The sequence below is a fragment of the Gorilla gorilla genome, chromosome 2 (assembly GCF_029281585.2).
Source record: "Gorilla gorilla gorilla isolate KB3781 chromosome 2, NHGRI_mGorGor1-v2.1_pri, whole genome shotgun sequence".
Classification (NCBI taxonomy): domain Eukaryota; kingdom Metazoa; phylum Chordata; class Mammalia; order Primates; family Hominidae; genus Gorilla; species Gorilla gorilla.
The window spans coordinates 14,865,583-14,883,134 of NC_086017.1; the positions used below are offsets into that span (position 1 = coordinate 14,865,583).

The following is a 17,552-nucleotide window of genomic DNA, read 5'->3' on the forward strand; positions in this document are numbered from 1 at the left end:
AAATTCTCATCAAGTGCTCCATTAACATAATAAGCAGTTGTTAAAATCGGTAAGTTTTATGTCTGGGATTATACACGAAATGTTTACAGAAAATAGAGATTTATGTTAAAAAGAGCCCAAGATGAAATTACATGTGTGTATTGATGATAGCTATGAAAAACGGTGTCTAATTTTATCAAGGAAAAGAGAAAAATAAGAGATGGGTAGTGTTTGAGAACTGAGTGATTGTTCTTCTATTTATTGAATTAATCAGTTTAATCAATTAAGTTATCAAATGAAGTGTTGGACTGAATGGGTTTTCAGACTGTGCCCCTGGTGGCCACGAACAAGGACATGGTCAAGGAGAGAGTGATCAGGATTCTGGGGATCTACCCTCTGCTTTAACAAAGCAATTTGGCTTTTATCTGAAAGTGGAGACACAGGTTGAGGGGTCAGGAAGCCTGAGTTCAAATCGTATCTCCCACAGTCACTGGCAATATGACCTTGGGCCATCTCTCTGACCTCTTGTATTTTCCTCTGTAAAATGGAAGAAATAAGAACAGCTCTCTTGTAAAATTGTGGTCCAGATGAAATGCGATAATCCAGGTAAAGTACGAAGCACAATACCAGGCACATAGTCATGTACTTAATAAATGTGAACTATTAACATTCTTCTAGACTGGGCATGGTGGTTCATGCCTGTAACCCCAGCACTTTGGGAGGACAAGGTGGGAGGACCGCTTGAAGCCAGGAGTTCAAGACCAGCCTAGGCAATAAATCATGACCCTGTCTCTATAAAAATTAAAAAAAAAATTATCTGGGTGTGGTGGCACACACCTACCTGTAGAGGCTGAGGTGGGAGGATCTCTTGAGCCCAGGAGTTTGATGCTGCTATGAGCTATGATGGTGCCACTGCACCCTGGCCTGGGTAGGTGACAGAGGGAGAGACACTGTCTCTTAAAAAAAAACAAAATGTGTTTGTAAGTGTGCAAACAAGGTGTTTCAAGCTAAAAGGGCTTGAGAAACATAGGACTTGAGCATGTGTGTGTGTTTCTTTAAAGGTGTTTTTCATCTCTAAGAGTCTGAGATCTTGCCGTTTGACAGGCATATTCTGAGACAGACAATTCCCCCATCCCTACTGCCTCACTGTCACTTCTGGTCTGTTTCCCAAATGCAAAACAAACAAAATCTCTTTGTTACATGGTAGTTGGCTGCTCCTTTTTGCTAATTTTGGTTCTTCTTCTAAATATGAGAACCAGCAGAAAAGTCATAGAGGCTTGCAGTATATCTTCACACAGAGACACACTTAACTCTTGATAAACAGAGCATGAGAGGACAGACGCGGTGGCTTATACCTGTAATCCCAGCACTTTGGGAGGCTGAGGAGGGAGGATCATGAAGTCAGGAGTTTGAGACCAGCTGACCAACATGGTGAAACCCTGTCTCTACTGAAAATACAAGAATTAGCTGGGCGTGGTGGCGGGTGCTTGTAATCCCAGCTACTTAGGGGGCTGAGACAGGAGAATCACTTGAACCTGGGGAGGTGGAGGTTGCAGTGAGCCAAGATTGCGCCACTGCACTCCAGCCTGGGGGACAGAGCAAGACTCTGTCTCAAAACAAACAAACAAACAAACACCCAACAGAGCAGGGGAACAGGCTAACTGGCTTGTGCTTTCAATGTAAACACTGAAATGTACATTTACTGCAAAGTGTCTTCATACTAGTAACTGATTAAAAATGGAGGCCACATTTTTTTTAATAGAAACATACTTCTTCCTTTGCCAAATAGTTGGGTTCATAACGTGAACCAAATTTTTAGTGCTGGCCGGGCGTGGTGGCTCATGACTGTAATCCAGCACTTTGAGAAGCTGAGGTGGGAGGATTGCTTGAGCCCAGAAGTTCAAGACAGCCTGGGCAATGACTGCTATTTTTGTAGTGAGTCTTCATTTCTACAAAAATAAAAATAAAATACTTACCCAGGTATGGTGGCACAGGCCTATTGCCCCAGCTATTTGGGAGGCTGAGGTGGGAAGATTGCTTGAGCCTGGGAAGTTGCACTCCAGCTTGCTGTGCACCCTGGGAGGCTGATCTGTAGGGACTGGTTTCTGGTTGGCCAATGGTAGGCACCAGCAGGAGGTTGAAGCTTGGAAAGAGATGGGTCAGATTATTTCTTCCTCCTGCATCTGCCATGACTTGGCCTGGATTGGGCAGTGGCTGCAACCCTCTGTGACTTTAGCCTCCATGGGATGGATCCTCTGCATAGAACTAACTCTTAACCAGATTCTGGTTACATCTTCTGGCCTGGGGGCCTGGGGGTAGTGATGGCTTCTCTACTTACTAGTCCCTGAGTGCCCAGGCATCCCTGGTTGCTTCCTTTAGGACTGCCCACACTTCTGTAAATAGTTACTTATTAAAGTCTCTTTAAAACGCTTAGCTGAAGGCCAGGCGAGGTGGCTCTTGCCTGTACTCCCAGCACTTTGGGAGGCTGAGGCAGGCCAATTACTTGAGGTCAGGAGTTGGAGACCAGCCTGCGCAACATGGCAAAATCCTGTCTCTACTAAAAATACAAAAATTAGCTGGACATGGTGGCACATGCCTGTAATCCCAGCTACTTGGAAGGCTGAGGCAGGAGAATCGCTTGAACCTGGGAGGCGGAGGTTGCAGTGAGCCAAGTTTGCACCACCGCACTCCAGCCTGAGTAACAGAGCGAGATTCTGTCTCAAAAAAAAAAAAAAAAAAAAAAAAAAAAAAAAAAAAAAAAAGTCCTAGCTGATGATACTAACTATACGGCATTCTAGAAAAGGCAAAACAATAGAGACAGTAAAATGATCAGTAGTTGCCAGGGGTTTGAGGGAAGGGAGGAATGAATAGGTGGAGCACAGGGGTTTTAGGGCAGTGAAATGATTCTGTATGACATTATATTGGTGGATACATGGCATGATATATTTGCCAAAACCCATAGAGTGTATAACATGAAGAGTTTCCCCTAATATAAACTATGGACTTTGATTGAAAATTATGTATTAATGATGGTTCATTGATTGTAGCAAAGGTACCACTCTGCTTGATGGTGGTGGAGGCCATGCGCAGAGGGGCAAGAGGTATATGGGAACTCTCTGTACTTTCCACTCAATTTTGCTGTGCACCTCAAAATGCTCTAAAAAAGTCTTTTTTTTTTTAAGGTTAGTTTTTTAAAAATCCCAACTGATTGTGCCTTTTCCATGATTGATGTACACCTGTTGGACGCATACTGAGCAACAATGGCATCATGACAATAAAGGAGAAGACATGAATCTAGCTAACAAAAGCAAGACAAGATACAGAAGAAAATGGGTCTAGCTAGTAAAAACAAGATATCATATTACTGTGTCAGATTAGATTTGGCTGTGAGATACAGAGACCCGAAATAAAGGTAGCTTAAACAGGAGCAGAGTGTGTTTCATGCTCACGTAAAATCCTCTATACTTGCCGGGCATGGTGGCTCACGCCTATAATCCCAGCACTTGGGGAGGCCGAGGTGGGTGGATGACCTGAGGTCAAGAGTTCGAGACCAGCCTGGCCAACACGGTGAAACCCCGTCTCTACTGAAAATACAAAAACATTAGCTGGGCTTGCTGGCACACGCCTGTAATCCCAGATACTTGGGAGGCTGAGGCAGGAGAATCGCTTGAGCCCAGGAGGTGGAGGTTGCAGTGAGCTGAGATCACACCACTGCACTCCAGCCTGGGTGACAGAGTGAGACTCCGTTTCAAAAAAAAAAAAAAAAAAAAACCTCTATACTTTCATCTATAAAGTGGAGATTATTATTGTACTACCTTATTTGGTCATTGTGAGGATTAAATGAGCTAATGAATGAAAACTTCTTAGTACAGTGCCTAGTATATTATGAATTTAACTTTTATTGCTGTTATCATTATCATCCTTTCTCCTTACCTCCCACATTCATCTTGCACCACTCACTTTTTTGATTCTCTTATGCAGAAAAAGAAAGTGTTTAGTGATGTGCTAATCCAGCTTTCAATTTACTAAAATGTTTATGCATCACCTTCTTGGTAACTGGTTTTGGAGGATGGAATCACTGGGCAACCAGCGAGAGATTAGTGGTGAGAAGCAGGTGGTAAATCAGCAATTTAGGATTTAGATCACTGAAGTGTCTCCCATGGGTGAACACTCAGATAGCTGTTTTGCAGGATCTAGCATTTCCTTAAGATTATTTTACAATGTCTACTGTCTATTTTAAATGAAGAGAGCATTTAGCTTCTGCCAAGCTTAAACATGCCTACATCTTTCGGTGTGATCATGCATCCAAAAGATGGGGGGGAGCCTGGGGCGCCCCATTGCTCTTGGTAAGTGCCCACTTGAAGGGGTGACATTGCTGAGATCCTTTCAGGACAGGATTCTATGGAATGAGTGACAGCACGTCAGTTGTCAGCAAGGACCAGCCACTTCCCCAGTTCCACAGCACAACCTAAACCACCTCTGGGGAGCAGAAACAATGAAGTGATTGAGCTTAAGCCTGAAATGATTGAGAAAATCTAGAACAAAATTTTATTTTCTGCCAGGTGCAGTGGCTCACTGGAAGGCCAAGGCGGGTGGATCACTTGAGGTTAGGAGTTCAAGACCAGCCTGGTCAACATGGTGAAACCCATCTCTACTAAAAATACAAAAATTAGCCCGTCACGGTGGTGGGTGCCTATAATCCCAGCTACTTGGGAGACTGAGGCAGAAGAATTGTTTCTTCTGCCTCAGGGAGAAGGAGGTTGCAGGGAGGTGGAGGTTGCAGTGAGCCGAGATTGTGCCACTGCACTCCAGCCTGGGCAACAGAGAGACCCCAACTCAAAAAGAAAAAATATTATTTTCTGCCACACAGCAGAACAAGAGCTCAGAGATTAAGTTGACCTACGGAAAAAATAAAGAAAGACTCACTTATGGCAGGGTGCCATGGCTCATGCCTGTAACCCCTGCACTTTGGGAAGCTGAGGCGGGAGGATCCCTTGAGCCCAGGAGTTGGAGACCAGCATGGGCAACATAGAAGGCCCTGTCTCAAAAAAAAAAAAATTAAAATTAAAAATAAAAAGAAGAAAGGCTCACTTGAGGCTTGTGGAGTACTGTGGCTGTGAGGATTTATACTCACCATGGAGTCAGGGTTTTTAGGAATAATTATAATACGAGCTGAAACTTGCTCAACTCTGCTGTGTGCCAAGCACTACGCTAAGTGCCTTCCATAAGGGATTCCATTTAATCCTCACTACAATCCTGGCTGGCAAGCACCACGACTCACATTTTATAGAGCAGGGATATGAGGCTTACAGAAACAACAATGGCCTAAGTTCACATTAAGTTGCAGATGAGGAGCTGATTTCACCTCCAAGATCTCCTTAGCCATACTTTCCCTTAAGTCTATCACTTTGAACATATTTTGCCTTCTATTGTAGTTAATTTTAACATGCTGTACTTTTAATGACTTTATAATATTCATGAGAGCAGAAGCATGTGTAATTTATCTTTTAAAAATGTTTATTGAGGTCTAATTTAATACCATAAACATAAATATCAAGTATAATGTAATCATCCAAATGAAGATATTTAGAACATTCTAGCACCAAAGAATTTTCCCCTGAGTTCCATCCCAGTCAAAATAGTGCCAAGAGGCCAGGCACGGTGGCTCATGCCTATAATCCCAACACTTTGGGAGGCCAACACGGGCGCATTGCTTGAGATCAGGAGTTTGAGACCAGCCTCTTGGCAACATGGTGAAACTAACCCTATTTCTACCCAAAAATACAAAAATTAGCTTGACGTGGTGGCACGTGACTGTGGTTCCAAGTACTTGAGAAGCTGTAGTGGGAGGATTGCTTGAGCCTAAGAAGGCAAAGTTGCAGTGAGCCGTGATTGTGCCACTGAACTCCAACCTGGGTGACAGAGCGAGACCCTGTCTCAGAAATAAAATAAAATAAGACTGGGCATGGTGGCTCACACCTGTAGTCCCAGCACTTTGAGAGGCCAAGGCAGGCAGATCATGAGGTCAGGATTTCAAGACCAGCCTGACCAACATGGTGAAACCCCGTCTCTACTAAAAATACAAAAATTAGCCAGGCATGGTGATGTGCACCTGTAATCCCAGCTACTCAGGAGGCTGGGGCAGGAGAATCACTTGAACCCAGGAGGTGGAGGTTGCAGAAAGCCGACACTGCGCCACTGCACTCCAGCCTGGGCAACAGAGTGAGACTGTGTCTCAAAAATAAATAAATAAATAAAAATTTAAAAAAGAAAAAAATAGTATGTGTACATTCATATGTGAGTAGAGATGTATGTGCATGTATGTGCAGACGAAAAGCTATATAGCAGTTTATCTCTACAATAGCGCTCATCACTGTGCTTTAGGAGTCTGTTTAATTGACTCCCCCACCAAACAATGAGGCCCTTAGGAGCACAGTTGTTGCCTTATTCACCTGGTATATATATATATATATATATATATATATATACACATATATATATATATATACATATATATATATATACACACACATATATATATATACACACACATATATATACACACACATATATATGTATATGTATGTGTATATATACGTGTGTGTATGTGTACGTGTGTGTGTGTGTGTGTGTGTGTATATATATATATATATATATACTTGGTAGAAAATGTCTCATTGACAACTCAGAGCTTACAAAATATATACGTACACCTATATAAAAAAAACTTCTGCCCCCTCCCCCATGAGTGGTTCTGGAGGGAGTAGCTGAGAGGGTCATCAGGACAGTGCCTATTTTCTCAAAGACACCTCCCTCCTCTCCCCACATGTTCCTTGCTTCCAGTTATAATTCAGGGGTCTCAGTGGCAGGCCCCTTGGGGAAGAAAGGGGTCCTCCCCAAGCTTCCACCCCATCTTGCATTGGGCTGCATGTGTGCAAGGGCTCACTGAACTCTTTGTGACAGCCCCACCCCCATCCCCACTCCCCCATCCATTGTCCGTGCTGGAACCGCAAGTGCAGAAGTGGGTGGGGTGGGCCCAGCTGGTCTGGGGCTGGCTCAGTCTGATGGTTGCACTCCCTGGAGGACCCCCTGGGGCTAATGTCTCTGAGGTTGCAGAGTGCTGGCCTGGACTCCTCCAGCCTCCATCCCCATTTTGTTTAAAAAAGGAAGGAAGAAAGAAAGTGGGGGAGGCCAGAGGGAAAGGAATAGACATGGGGGAGAAACAAAGGTGGCCAGCTGGGGAGGGGAGCTCCTGGGCTCTCCCTGGCTGCCCCAGGGTGGGGCTGAGCCTCAGCTGGATTCCCAGGGCCTGAGGAGTCCCCTGAAGAGGAGGAGCTGGAGCTGCTGCCCATGGACTCATCTTCATCCTCATCATACTCCTCATTCTCATCCCCTTCCTTGCTGCTGGACTCAGAGGTGTTCCTGCCATCCTCAGAGGAATCCCCATTCTCATAGCCAGGCATGGTGGCATGTGCCTGTAGTCCCAGCTACTTGGGAGGCTGAGGTGGAAGGATCACTTGAGCCTGGGAGTTGAGGCTGCAGCGAGCCATGATTGCACCACTGCACTCCAGCCTGGGTGACAGAGAGAAACCCTGTCTCAAAACAAAAACAAAATCAAAAACACATGTACACAAAACACCTTCTCATGAGTGTACCACAGCTGCTGGTTGGGGTGAGGGGTGGGCTTTTTGGGAATGTCTGACTTCTTGACATTCTTGATTAAGTTGGAATGATCCTTCCTGAAATGGGCCAGGTTTCACACTTCTTCTCCATCCTTGTCCTCATGGCCCTCGTTCTCTTTATCATCTTCCTAGGATTCTGACTTGGACTGCAGGATTGTTTGTCTGGACTCAGAGGAGTTCGAGTCCGCAGCTTAGTCATGCTCTTACATTTATCAGAGATATATTCTTTCTAGGCTCTGCGGTCCTGGGGACAGAGACCGTTAACCCAGGTGTCCAGGTGCACCTTGTATACTTTCGCTGATCATTGGCCAGCTTTTTGTAGTGCTCTTTCTGACTCCAGGAGATGGCTGCCAATTTCCATCCACCATGCGCTCCGTCTGTGGCAGGTGTTTCAGCTCCCCATTGCACAACAGTTCCTGGAAGAATTTCTGATACCGGTTCACAAGGCTTCTTGCTTCCTCCCTGGAATTTCATCATCTTGGAAGACTCTGTAGCAGCTGGAAGTGCCCACATCGCACTCAGCTCTCTCTCATCACTTTCGGTCTTTGGCTGCCTTCTCAATTCACATCAGGTTCTCCTCCTTGGGATTCCAGGTCACCTCCATGGCTTTCGAGGCCTTCACCCGGTCGTTCTTGAAGCAGGCCAGGTAGTTGCTGATGATGCTCTGTTGCCAGATCTCTACTCTCTTGGTGACTTGGGCGGCTTGCTGAGTTCCTGGCACTCCCTGCCTGGCTTGCTCTCGTGTCTTGTACTTGGCCTTCTCAGACAAGTCACTCCACCTTCGGGCCAGCATGCAGGCCAGCTCACTCTCCAAGAACCCAGGCTGCTCCTCCTGCAGCTGCTGCCCCTTTTCCTGGGGGCAGATGAGCATGGCCCACTGGGGGACAGAGATCCTTAACCCAGGGGTCCAGGTGCACCTTATAAGCTTTTGCTGCTCATTGGCCAGCTTTTATAGTGCTTCTTCTGAGTCCAGGAGATGGCTGCCAATTTCCATCCACCGAGAAGCCACGTGGGCTTCTCAGAGGCTTCCTTACCCTCTTCCTGGGCTGGCTTCTGAAGGGGTGGGTTGCCCCTCCACACCTGTGGGTGTTTCTCGTTAGGTGGAATGAGAGACTTGGAAAAGAAAGAGACGCAAAGTATAGAGAAAGAAAAAGGGGGCCCAGGGGACCGGCGTTCAGCATACGGAGGATCCATGCTGGAACTGGCCTGTGAGTTCCCTTAGTATTTATTGATCATTATCGGGCGTGGCAGGATAATAGGATAATAGTGGAGAGAAGGTCAGAAGGTAAACACGTGAACAAATGTCTCTGCATCATAAACAAGGTAAAGAAAAAAGTGCTGTGCTTTTGATGTGCATATACATAAACATCTCAATGCCTTAAGGAGCAGTATTGCTGCCAGCATGTCCCACCTCCAGCCCTATCTCAGTAGATAGAATATACAATCGGCTTTACACCGAGACATTCCATTGCCCAGGACGAGCAGGAGACAGAAGCCTTCCTCTTATCTCAACTGCAAAGAGGCGTTCCTTCCTCTTTTACTAATCCTCCTCAGCACAGACCCTTTACCGGTGTTGGGCTGGGGGAAGGTCAGGTCTTTCCCCTCCCACAAGGCCATATTTCAGACTCTCACATGGGGAGAAACCTTGGACAATACCTGGCTTTCCTAGACAGAGGTCCCTGCAGCCTTCCGCAGTGTTTTGTGTGTCTGGGTACTTGAGATTAGGGAGTGGTGATGACTCTTAACAAGCATGATGCCTTCAAGCATTTGTTTAACACAGCACACCCTGCACAGCCCTTAATCCATTTAACCCTGACTTGACACAGCACATGTTTCAGGGAGCACAGGGTTGGGGGTAGGGTTACAGATTAACAGCATCTCAAGGCAGAAGAATTTTTCTTAGTACAGAACAAAATGGAGTCTCCTATGTCTACTTTCTACACAGACACAGTAACAATCTGATCTTTCTTTTCCCCACAGGCTTCTTGGAGGCCGGGCAGGTGGCTTGCTTCTTGTTGATGTTCAGCACCCTCTCCTCCCACAGGACCTGCTGCTGCTCCTCCTGGGGCAGTCTCCTGAGAAAAACGCAGCAGTTCCGCCTCATAATCTTTTGTTTTCTGGTGGCACATAGGCGTCCTTCTCCTTCCGGGAGAGCAGCTTCCACTGCTGGCCGCACGGCATATCATGCGCTCCGCGCTGGGAACATCCTTCTTGTTGGCCATGAGCTCTGCGCAGTACAGTGAGTAGCTGTTCCTAGGTGGCTTGGTGGGTTGCCCATCAAATTTGTCCTTGAGCTGGTGTTCTGCCTTGGCAAGGGTGGACTTGGTGGGGCCCTCCTCAGTGATGTTCGGCTCAGGGCGCTCCTGGATATAGGTCTGCATGATCTCCTTGTACTACTTCCACTGCTCCTGGAGCCTCAAGAATCCATTTCAGCCCTTTTTTTTTTTTTTTGTCTGAGAGCTGAGACCACTACTTCCCCGGAAAGTTCTTCACCTCCTTTGTAGGGGCATCTGGCCACACTTTAAAATACACCTTCTTGGCCGGGCACAGTGGATCATGCCTGTAAGCTCAGCACTTTGGGGGGCCAAGGTGGGTGGATCGCTTGAGCCCAGGATTCAAGACCAGCCTGAGCAACATAGTGAAATCCTGTCTCTACACAAAATGTTTAAAAATTAGCTGGGTGTGGTGGTGCGTGCCTGTAGTCCCGGCTACTTGGGAGGCTGAGGTGGGAGGACCGCTTGAGCCCAGGAGGTTGAGGCTCCAGTGAGCCGTGATTGCACCACCACACTCCAGCCTGGGTGACAGAATGAGACCTCGTCTCAAAACAAAACCCCCAAAACACACATATACACTAAAGTCCTTCTTCCGATGGGTGTACCACAGCTGCTGGGTGGGGGAGTTGAGCTTCTTGGGGATGTCTGGCTTCTTGGCATTCTTGATTAAGTTGGGATGATCCTTCCTGAAATGAGCCAGGTTTCACTCAAACTCTGTTTCTCCCTTGGAAAGTCCTGAATATATTTCATTTTCATCTTCTCAGGAAGCTCCTTTTATTTCTTGGACAGAATCTTTGTGAAGTCCAGGTTACTTATCTCAGGGTGGAGTTTGGCACACTTGGCCTGCTTCTCCATGAGAAGTGGAAATAAGGGATCAGGGACTTCTTTGGGAAGTCTGGGTGTTGTCTGAGTTTTTTGTGTTTAACCTTTTTAAGGATTTTTAACATGTTTCTGGCATTGAGGATCAATTCTGTCAAAGTGCACAACTTTCTCACCTTGTCAGAAATTTTCACCCATTTAGGCCAGGCACAGTGGTTCATGCCTGTAATCCCAGTACTTTGGAAGGCCAAGGTGGGAGGATTGCTTAAGGCTGGGAGTTTGAGACTAGCCTGGCCAACACCCATTTCTGACCCCAACTCTACAAAAAAAAATTTTTTTTAATTAGCCCAGTGTGATGACTCACACCTGTGGGCCTAGCTACTCAAGAAACTGAGGCAGGAAAATTGCATGAGCCCAGGAGTTTGAGGCTGCAGTAAGCTATGATCATACCAGTCCCCTCCAGCCTGGGTGATAGAATGAGATCCTGTCTAGAAAACGAAACAAAGCCAAAAAGAAGAAGAAGGAGAAGGAGAAGAAGAAAAAAGAAATCTCTACCCATTGAACTTGTCGTGTCTCCAGAAATCTTTAAATGCTACTTTGTCCCCATATGTGATTAGGTGGTTTTGAACTTGTAACTGCTATTGGTTGGAAGGTTATTCTTCATGCATTCCAGCAAAGTCAGCATGTCTTCCTGGGACCGGTGGTCTTGGCCTTTGAAGGCGGCCATTTCCAGGTCAGTGGGGGATGGGCTTCTCTGTTCATCCTCCAGCTGTCCAACCACCTCCTTGGTTGTGCTGGCGGCAACCCAGGGTCAAAGTCACTTTGCCTTTAGAAGACATACCAGTCCCTGCTCAGGCAGGCTGAGAGATGAGGGGCTTTCTATCCCTTGCCACCTCCCAAAGGGGAGGGAGGGACACAGGTCCGCACTCTCAGAGAGACCCAGCCAAGACCCTATTAGACTTAATGGATCTGTGGGTATGAGGGTGTGCCCCTCCTCTTTTTCCTAACTCTTACCCCAGTTCCTGAAGTCCAGCTCAACAGCATGTACCCTCCCCTTCCCACACGAAAACTGCTCCCAGCTCCTGGTGTATAATACTCAGTGAATGTTTGTAGAATGAATGAATAAATCACTCAATGTTTTTATGTGTTTATTGCCTTTTTTTTTTTTTTTTTTTGAGACAGAGTCTCCCTCTGTCACCCAGGCTGACTTGCGGTGGCGCCATCTCATCTTACTGCAACCTCCACCTCTGGGTTCAAGCAATTCTCCTGACTTAGTCTCTTGAGTAGCTGGGACTACAGGCACCTACCACCATGCCTGGCTATTTTTTTTCTTTTCTTCTTTTTTTTTTTTTTTTTGTATTTTTAGAAGAGATGGGGTTTCACCATCTTGGCCAGGCTGGTCTTGAACTCCTGACCTCAAGTGACCCACCCACATTGGCCTCCCATAGTGCTGGGATTACAGGCATGAGCCACCAGGCCTGATCTATTGTCTATTTTTATATCTTTTATGAGATGTTACTTCTGCCCTTTAAAAATTGGATTAGTTGTCTTTTTATTATTGAATTACTTATATATCCTAGATGTAAGTCCTTAGTCACGGGTATGTTTTGCAAATATTTTCTCCCAGTCTGTAGCTTGCCTCTGAATTTTCTTTTCTTTTCTTTTCTTTCTTTCTTTTTTTTTTTTTTTTTTTTTTTGTGACAGAGTCTCTCTGTTGCCCAGGCTGGCTGTTGCCCAGGCTGGAGTACAATGGCTCAATCTTGGCTCACTGCAACCTCCACCTCCTAAGTTCAAGCGATTCTTGCGCCTCAGCCTCACCAGTAGCTGGGACCACAGGCATGTGCCACCACACCTGGCTAACTCTTGTATTTTTTGTAGAGACAGGATTTCGCCATGTTGGCTAGGCTGGTCTTGAACTCCTGGCCTCAAGCGATCCACTTGCCTCGGCCTCCCAAAGTGCTGGGATTACAGGCGAGAGCCACCGCACCCGGCCACCTGTGCATTTTCTTAATTGGCTTTTGATGAGCAGAAGTTTTTAGTTTAAAGAAATTTCAATTTATCAAATGTTTCTTTTGTGATTTTGCCTTCTGAACCTTAGAAACCCTTGCTTACTCTTGAGTCCTGAAGATATTCTTCCATATTTGCCTCCAAAAGCTTTATGATTTTACCTTGTGTTTACTAAAGGCAATGTTAGTGGTACACTGATAAATATTTTTCTATTTATTTATTATTTATTTTTGAGGTTTTTTTGAGACAGAGTCTCACTCTGTTACCCAAGCTGGAGTGCTGTGGTGTGATCACAGCTCACTGTGTCTACAAAAAACATTTTTTTAAAGATATGCAAAATAAAAGAAATTATTTGTCTATCAATGACTCTGCTCTGTTTATCAGTGTGGATTATTGAGGGAAACTTTTATGAATGACTCAGTTTTGCTCACCTCCTATTATACCCAATCAAAGCTGATAAGGAAACTGGAAAGGTAAGATCATTTGAATTAAAAAATTTTTTAAAAATTTTTATTTACTTTTTATATATGTTTTAAGGCTAGTCAAGCAGAGCAATGGGAATGGAGAAGGAACAAAGATATCTGTAACTGGTTGTGATCGATTAGTTGTAAACACCATTGCACTCGGATCAGCCTTGAATTTATTTGGACCAGTGATCTCCAATCAGTAAAAAATGTTGAGTGCATGCTCCTCATATATGCATATTCACTTATCTAGAAATTATATATGGACTACTCCACTCATTGTGAACTTTAAGAATATATGGAATTTATTGTCTTTGCTTTTTGTTTGTTTGTTTTTTGAGATAGGTTTCCTGTTGCCCATGCCAGAGTGCAATGGCATGATCACAGCTCCCTGCAGCCTTCAACTCCTGGGTTCAGGTGATTTCCCCACCTCAGCCTCCCGAGTAGCTGGGGCTATAGGCACGAGCTGCCAAGCCTGGCTAATTTTTGTATTTTTTGCAGAGATAGGACTTCGCCACATTGCCCAGGCTGGTCTCAAACTCTTGGGCTCAAGTGATCCTCCCACCTCAGCCTCCCAAAGCACTGGGATTATATGCTTGAGCCACCACGCCTGACCTGGAATTTATTTTTTTAAATGGAATTTTAAAAGAATAAAATAAAGATAAAAATATTTAAAACTTATTTTAATTTATTGTTAAGGCTACAAAAGTTATTTCTTCTTCTCTGTAGCTCATGTGGAATTCATCCTTTGAGTAAGAGAAGAATCAGCTTTGTGATTTTCTTGTTGTCATCTTGTGCTTATATTCCTGGTTTATCTTCAATCAGCAGCTCTGCTGTGGGAATCTTCAGAGGTTCATTTTGCTTTATATGAAAGTTAATTTCATTAAAATTGAAGAATAGAATCTGTAAATCCACATACATGGGAACACAGTAAAGTATGACCAAAGCAGATATCTAGCTGGGTTACCCCCAGAGTGCAGCCCAGTGTAAAGTCTTCTCTGCAGATAGTTCATTTGGGAATATGGTCACAAGGAATAAAAATGCAGGGCGGGGGAGTGAAACAGGGAAGGAGGGAAAACCCGTACAAGAACCTGTTTCCAAGTTGCCCCTCCATGACCCTAGCTAAGGGGCATCTCACTGGGATATTTTGGGGAGCCTCACAGAGTTCATTTCGGAAATATGTGTCTGTAGGACAAAAAAGAAGCATTTATCCATCAGCTCCTGTGTCCCACTGGTCAAGAATGGCTTCAAGAGCATAAACACTCCTGCTCTTCTGGTTTACTCAAAGGGGATTCCCAAGTCCCAGAGCAGAAGAGTGAGATGTACAGTGAGGCCCATGTTAGTGCCAGCATGATACTGGTCCCACAGCAGTGGCTGGAGCTGACTCCCTACACTTAGTGGGCCAAGGACATTTTGAAGAGGTGCTCAAGAAGTGTCTGACACAGCAGACGAACAACAGCAGCAACAACAACAACAAAAAGGTTGTATTTTCAATTCCTTAAGCATTGTGGAACTCTCTCTGAGTACCACCTATACCACACATGCTATATGGTCATTCGGGTACTGAGCGAGGGGAAAGCTTTGTTTATTTGTTATTTTCCATTTTTTTCTTTTTTTAACTTCTTTTTACTAAATATAAATAAAAGTTATAATGACTAATTGCCTTATTCCAGTGGAAATTCTTCCAGACCCATTGGGGATTTAGACTACCAAGAAAAATATAATAGAGGAAGTAAGTTGCTTCTGTTGGAAAACAAAATTTAAGCAGTGCAATCCAAAGCCAGAAGCATTAAGACTTTCTAGTGCTGGTTAATAGTGTTTCAAAGCCCAATATTTGGAATGATTTATGTCTCTGCATTACCTTATTAGTATGGATGATGGGGTGTTGGCAGAATAGAATCTAAACATTTATCATATACAGGAAATAATAGTGGCTGTGCAAAAATGTGTGTAAAAGGCAAAACAATCTAGATCTTGTAAGTTTGGGCATCAAGCCAGACCGTCAGAGGGCAATTTTCTTGGATTGTTTTGGTCCCTGAAGGAGCCCTTTTATTAAATTATGATTTGGCATGATCCTCATGGCTTGCATTGAAGGAACCCATAAGAAACAGCTGAAGCCAACTCGCTGTTACATTTTCTTTAGGGATGTTTTTGGAGCTATATACATTACATTAGCCAATACCCCTTGACTTTCTCCTGAGGACTGGTACACTGATGTATAATTAGTTAAAATATATTTTAATCTTATATTCAATGGGCAAAGTTACTTTTTTTTTTTTTTTTTTTTGAGACAGAGTCTCATTCTGTCACCCAGGCTGGAGTGCAGTGGCATGATCATGCTCACTACAAACTCCGCCTCCTGGGTTCCAGCGATTCTCCTGCCTCAGCCTCCTGCGTAGCTGGCATTACAGGCGCCCACCACCAAGCCTGGCTAATTTTTGTATTTTTAGTAGAGACGGGGTTTCACCATGTTGGCCGGGCTGGCCTCGAACTCCTGACCTCAGGTGATCTGCCCGCCTCAGCCTCCCAAAGTGCTGGGATTACAGGCGTGAGCCACGGCGCCCGGCCAGTTACTCTTGAAAATAATTGTGTTTTCCATTTTCCTTTGTCCACCAGGAAGTTTAGTGTTTAGCTCGCCACCTACTTTTAATAAATGTGGAAGACTGAAGAGCATGCATTTTAGTGTGCTAATACTTTATTGGCTTTATCTTATTATTAGATCCTTATTTTTCCTACTCCATTATATTTTTAAGTAAGAAAGAAAATCTGATGAAATTGTATGCATTCTTTAAAAGCAGCCTCAAGTCTGTTTTGTAGTTAAACTAGGCATAATTAAAAAAATAAAAATACAATTTTGGTGTCCTGAAATCCATATGAATAACATAAATCTAAGCGGTTATGACATATTTTAAAAATTTAAAATCACTGGAAAATCTAGAGTCACTAACATTTACATACAGTGATATTTTCTCTTTACTCTCAAACTTTTTTTTACATGTTGGAGCCAATTAAATAGCATTCCTTGATTCCCTTCCCAGTTCAAAACAATTGGTAAATAAGATATGGGAGACAAACAAATGGAAATGAAAATGTCATCTCTGTCACTGATAAAAGGGACTGGAAACATGACTTCAGAACTGTGATCCAAAGAGCTTGGTAACACTCCACTGCCATTAATAGATTTTCCCACCAGCGTCTGGTATAGATGGACTTCAGGTCTTCCCAACAGGGCAGAGCCTACCTGGGCAGCTGACCATCCAGCAAAGAGCTGGCCCTAGTTCACCCTCTCTTTGGGTTGCCAGATTCCAAAGAACACATCCCAGTAGGGGCTGAGCTGCGCCGCTCATTCCTTCTCCCAAAGACACCAGTTAGAGAAGTCACTCCTTTCCTGGGGCTGGGAGGAAAGAAGATCTGAGGCAGGAATGACAGCCGAGTGGGGTGTTTAATGGTTGCTCTTAGTATGGTGGGCAGGACAGGTCTTGGTTGGACTGTTGTATGCATTGTAAACTCTTCAGTATCCCTGAATGGTGGGCCTGTCACTTAACAACCAAAATCGCCTCCACATATTTCCAAATGTACCTCAGTGCCCCAACAGGGTTGAGAACTTTGCTTTAGAGGAAGTTTCCTCATAGGAACAGGAGTTCTATGTCATATATGGGAAATGAGGGGGAAGGGGGTGACAGAGATGAAAGTTCCTTGCTAACAGTAATGTCTTTATTATTAACTTTCTGTGAGCTGTACATTTTTAAACGAACTCCTTAGAACGAGAGTGATGTAGCCGGGCACAGTGGCTCGCGTCTGTAATCCCTGCACTTTGGGAGGCCGAGGTGGGCGGATCACTTGAGGCCAGGTGGTCCAGGCCAGTCTGGCCAACATAGGGCAACCCCATGTCTCCAAAAAATAAACAAATAATAATAATTAGCTGGACATAGTGGCACATGCCTGTAGTCCCAGCTACTCAGGAGGCTGAGGCATGAGAAGTGCTCTAACCCAGGAGGCGGAGGTTGCTGTGAGCCGAGATTGTGCCATTGCACTCTAGCTTGGGTAACAAAGCCGAGTCTGTCGCAAAAAAAAAAAAAAAGAGTCACGTAAGGTGGCCTCATTCTGGTCCTGCCCTGCATCCCCAACAAGAAAGTTCAGGGTGGCATGTAAGGAAGACAGTCAGCCACCAGATTCATTTCAGTGGCTTCTAACGGTTAGGATAGGTATTCCTTTACATGTGATCTCAGGGACTATCACATGGGAGCCGCAGTCGTTTGAACGCTGACAAAGTTCACAACAACTAAAGCAGAGGAAAAGGGCATGCATAGAAAATGTCAAGGGGACGC

The 17,552-nt window shown here is 44.7% G+C and overlaps 1 pseudogene; it reads right to left on the minus strand.

Moving 5' to 3' along the window:
- Positions 1-270: 270 nt before the first annotated feature.
- On the minus strand, positions 271-10,684 carry LOC101154152 (nucleolar transcription factor 1-like; annotated as a pseudogene).
- Positions 10,685-17,552: the final 6,868 nt, after the last annotated feature.